Source organism: Portunus trituberculatus, chromosome 12, assembly GCF_017591435.1.
Source record: "Portunus trituberculatus isolate SZX2019 chromosome 12, ASM1759143v1, whole genome shotgun sequence".
Lineage (NCBI taxonomy): Eukaryota > Metazoa > Arthropoda > Malacostraca > Decapoda > Portunidae > Portunus > Portunus trituberculatus.
In genome coordinates, this window is record NC_059266.1 from 4,079,032 (window position 1) to 4,084,001 (window position 4,970).

Consider the following 4,970-nt stretch of genomic DNA (forward strand, 5'->3'; position numbering starts at 1 on the left):
CTGAATCAAGTACACACTCACACTGGAGGGAGATATCTTCCTGCCATTCTTAACACACATTTTGTTTTGCAGCTCAACATGAACCTGTCTGGCTCCACCTTGACTGGCACCTTTACCATGGCAGGCAAGTCTGGCAATGCAACTGTTGAGTTCACCCCTGCTGGTATTACTCAGGTAATAACTGTGAAGTCTACTACAATAATAACTGTTGCTTTATTGTAAAATCATGGTGTGGAGACTAATAATTAAGTCATAACAGTTGGGTTTCAGTAGTTTGTAGTAGTAGTGGTACATATATAGGGTAGACACTTTGAATAGATTTTTTGAAGGATAAAAGTAGGGTACTATTGTAGTTATTGGGCTTTGTAGTGTTGAATATAAACATATTTAACTTAACACTTGTAGACTTTTAAAGTTCAGATTGTAACACTTGGATACTTTTCCTGGCAGTGCCTTTATCCTCTGTCATTTGTAGATTTTTTTTCTAAGGGCAGTGGTATACATAGGATAGTACTATAGTGTATGAGTGGAGTTGTGTCCTTACCTGTGTGTGCATGTCCTCGACATTGGCCTCTATCTTTCCAGGCCATGACCTGCTGTGGGAAGACCGCCAAGAGGGTGTACACTCGCCAGTAGTCAATAGGCACAGCTCTTACATTATTCCACTGGTTAAATTAAATGCTTGTCACTTTCTAATCTAATTCATATTTCTTTAGATTATTGTTTAATGTGAATCTAAATTTCTCTGAACTTTGAGGTTCTGGAATTTTTTCCACTTGATATACTGATCCATTCTTCTTCATCAAATAATTATGAGTATATGACCTTTGCTCTCTAAGTGAACAATTAAAGTTCTTTTTGTAGAACTGTATATTTTTCTTATCCTATCATTGCATTGTTTTTTTTTTTTTTTTTTTTTACTTGTATAGTAGCTTCTCGAGATTTTAATTTAGTTAATTTATTTGTTTTACATGATTATAAGTACATAATCTTATAAGTTCAGTAATGAGGTGCACAACACATTTCTTGGGGTGCGTCTTTCCTTATCCTCTGGTCTTAATAGCTTCTCTCTTTCTTGGTTTATATTTACTTTTTGTGATGTACTATGATTTCACCTAACCCATTCCATGCATTAGTAAGGAGTATTATTATATTCTTAATTTTGATGTAGACTGCATGATTGGAAATTTTCAGCTCTTGATTTCCTTGAAATGACTACTTCTGTGTCAGAGACCCATCTTTTGTGCTGAGCACATAACTTCAGTGATACTGGCTGGCATGGAGTGTACATTCCTCACATTTTTTACCTAAACCTTCCAATCATTGGTTTAACAAAGCCTGTTCTTTTGCTATACATGATAGAGCAGTAGTCCGTAAGGGGTAAATCTCATGCACTCTATACTATTGCCTGAAATCATGGCAAGTTTGTTTACCAACTAGCCAAAAACTCCTTCATTAATAGAAAAATGTAAAAATCTTTTAAGATCTAACTCCCTTCGAGACCTCTAGCACCTAGCCAAAAACATCTCTAATAACTATACTCTATCTTATCCTCCTTTATTTCATCTTGGTGGCATCACAGCCATCTCTTCTGCATCTAAAGCTGAACTCTTCTCTCCGCCGTGGTACAGTGGAACCATGCGTGCTTTGGGATCCGAGGGGTCCCCAAGCGCACAGGTTCGAATCCTGTCCACGGTCTGAGTGCAGGTTGGGCTTCCTCACTCAGGGCAACGGTTTCCTAGCGGGTGGGCTTTGAGATAGGAGGTATCCTAAAAAGTATCCCCTTTAGCCCATAAATTCCTGTGAAAAGCCCACATGGTATAAAAAAAAAAAAAAAAACTGCTAAAAATTCCACCTTGGATGATTCCTGGCTTCTTTCTCTGCTTCACCCTCTGATTACTTCATGCTACCCATTTTAATCCTTCACAATATTTTCCATACTCTCACAAATTAAACCAATCACACAGGAACGCCACAAAACAGCTGATCTCTCAACAAATTTCTGATTGGAGTAGAGAAAACTTGATATTGCCCAATGCCTCAGACTCAATTCCTTCATCTATCAATATAGCACAATCTTCCAGACAACTACTCTCTCTCTCTCCTTAAAGTGACTCTAAACTTTCCTCTTTTACACTGAACATCCACAGTCTTTTACTTACAATCCAAACTGGAAACTTCACATCTCATCTCTAGCTAAAACATTTTCTATGAAGTTATCCTCTCTCTCTCTCTCTCTCTCAACTGCTAACTGCTCTTATGTGGAGTATGCATTATATGTATGGGAGTATTCCATTTATATTGTTACTTTAGACAGTGTGGAATTAAAACCTTTTTGTTTTATCAGGTAAAGGCGGGTTCACACGTGCCAATTTGTGACTGAAATCTTACATAGGTAGAGTTTCCGACTCATCCCGTCTTGTCGGAAAGTGTCACGCAGGAAGTATTGACTGGTGGGCACATTGGCAGGCAGTGAATGTAAACAAACAGCTAACTACCAACATGTCTTCCTCCAGTGGCGATGCTGAAGATGTGGTTGCTCTTCTTTTGGCGTACTAGAAGAGTCAGCAGAAAAGAAAATGCCTGTGGATACGTCCCTGGCTAAGTAGAAGGAAAGAAAGGAATGTCAACTACACTCTAAATTACCTTACATTTCTCATAAGAAAATTGTTAATCTTAAGACTGCACAATTGCGATGAAATTAAATCCTGGCAAGTCTTCAATCCTCACCTCCAACAACACCTTGCATTGAGGGAAACCATTCTTGTAGAGTGGCAGCTATTTCATCAAATAGCAACTTGTACAAGCGTTTTTTACTGTATAATTCATTTCTGGTGTCCCAGATGTGTTCTTTTCCCTCACCAACTCTAACATCTCTATATCTGGAGACCACTTTTTCAAAGCTTACTCCATGACGTCACAACATAAAGTCGCAAATCGACTAACAATGGTCTTGTTTTGCAACTGCTTCTCCAGTCGCTTTCTGCTTTCTCCAGCCAATTTTGAGTCGTTAACTCTACACACATAAAATTTTAGTCGGAAATTGCCACGTATGAACACGCCTTAAGGAATGCAGGCATGAAAGACAACTGCTTATTATTCACCTGTCAAATATATACTAAAACCATTAATGTGTGAGTGTACTCACCATCTTTCTTGAGTTGTCAGGTCAGATCATATTCATTCTCCATTCCCCCATGCAACTAGATCAAACTTGTTAAATGGTGCATGGATGTTGATACCAAACTAAGAATGTTATCTATTTTTGCACTGACTGTACATATCACCACCATGATATCCACAAGGAGTGTATGAAAGCTGCACTAACTTACCATCTACTGCCATTCAAATGTTAACCTCACTAATATTTCCCCTTCAAGTTCATTATCTATCTCAGATGGTACTGCCACAACTTGCTGCATTTGGTTTCCCTTTCCTGGGGAACAGTTTGTTCCATGTATCTTCTTTCAACAGGAATTCTTCAAAATGTCAACCACTGATATAATCGTACAACTTAACCTCATGCGGGCATTTCTTATTGTTTGAGGGTACATTAGAAGTAACAATTTTTGTACAAGTTCATTGCTTAGTTAAACTTGATCATATCCCACTTGCTGAGGTTTTTTGGAAGGTATTATAATAAATTATAATAAGGGTACATTTTATTACACTTTTAAAGTGCAACACATATCAGAGAAAATATATCTTTAAGTGTGTTGCTTAGCCAATGACCACTGGCTCCCTCGCTCCACCAGTGTTGGCTGACATGTGGTGACCAAACACACCCTAGAACACACCTTAAATATGATGCTCATGAACACGTTACTGTATGATAAGACAGAGTGAGGGAGCGGGTGGCCAACACTGTCTCCTGTCTTGCATACTCTCACTCACAGCTCAGACACTTCGGTATTCCTTTACAAATCAGAAAAAAAAACAAGGGGGAAGAGTTAAAAAAGTAGCATTCATTGCACAGTAAAAGCTTCTCTTATGAATATACAATATTAACCCTGTGAGTGAGACCGCATGCACTCCTTCCCCATGCACACACACACACACACTCACTCACTCACTCTCTCTCTCTCTCTCTCTCTCTCTCTCTCTCTCTCTCTCTCTCTCTCTCTCTAACTCTCTCTCTCTCTCTCTCTCTCTCTAACTCACACTCTCTCTCTCTCTAACTCACACTCTCTCTCTCTCTCTAACTCACCTCTCTCTCTCTCTCTCTCTAACTCACACTCTCTCTCTCTCTCTAACTCACTCTCTCTCTCTCTCTAACTCTCTCTCTCTCTCTCTCTCTCTCTCTCTCTCTCTCTCTCTCTCTCTCTCTCTCTCTCTCTAACTCACACTCTCTCTCTCTCTCTCTCTCTCTCTCTCTCTCTCTCTCTCTCTCTAACTCACACTCACACTCTCTCTCTCTCTCTCTCTCTAACTCACACTCTCTCTCTCTCTCTCTCTCTCTAACTCACTCTCTCTCTCTCTCTAACTCACACTCTCTCTCTCTCTCTCTCTCTCTCTCTCTCACTCTCTCTCTCTCTCTCTCTAACTCTCTCTCTCTCTCTCTCTCTCTCTCTCTCTCTCTCTCTCTCTCTCTCTCTCTCTCTCTCTCTCTCTCTCTCTCTCTCTCTCTCTCTCTCTCTCTCTCTCTCTCTCTCTCTCTCTCTCTCTCTCGACAGATTCAAAGTAGTCTTCCCCACATGTATTTATAAACCTACAGTTACTCATATAAACGCACCCACATACAAACTTAGTTTCTCTCTCTCTCTCTCTCTCTCTCTCTCTCTCTCTCTCTCTCTCTCTCTCTCTCTCTCTCTCTCTCTCTCTCTCTCTCTCTCTCTCTCTCTCTCTCTCTCTCTCTCTCTCTCTCTCTCATCAGGACTTCACAAACAGCTAACCACAAACAGTGCAATGTAATGTATTCATGGCACATTATTATTTATTTTGCATCACCAATCAGCTCAGTAACATAACAA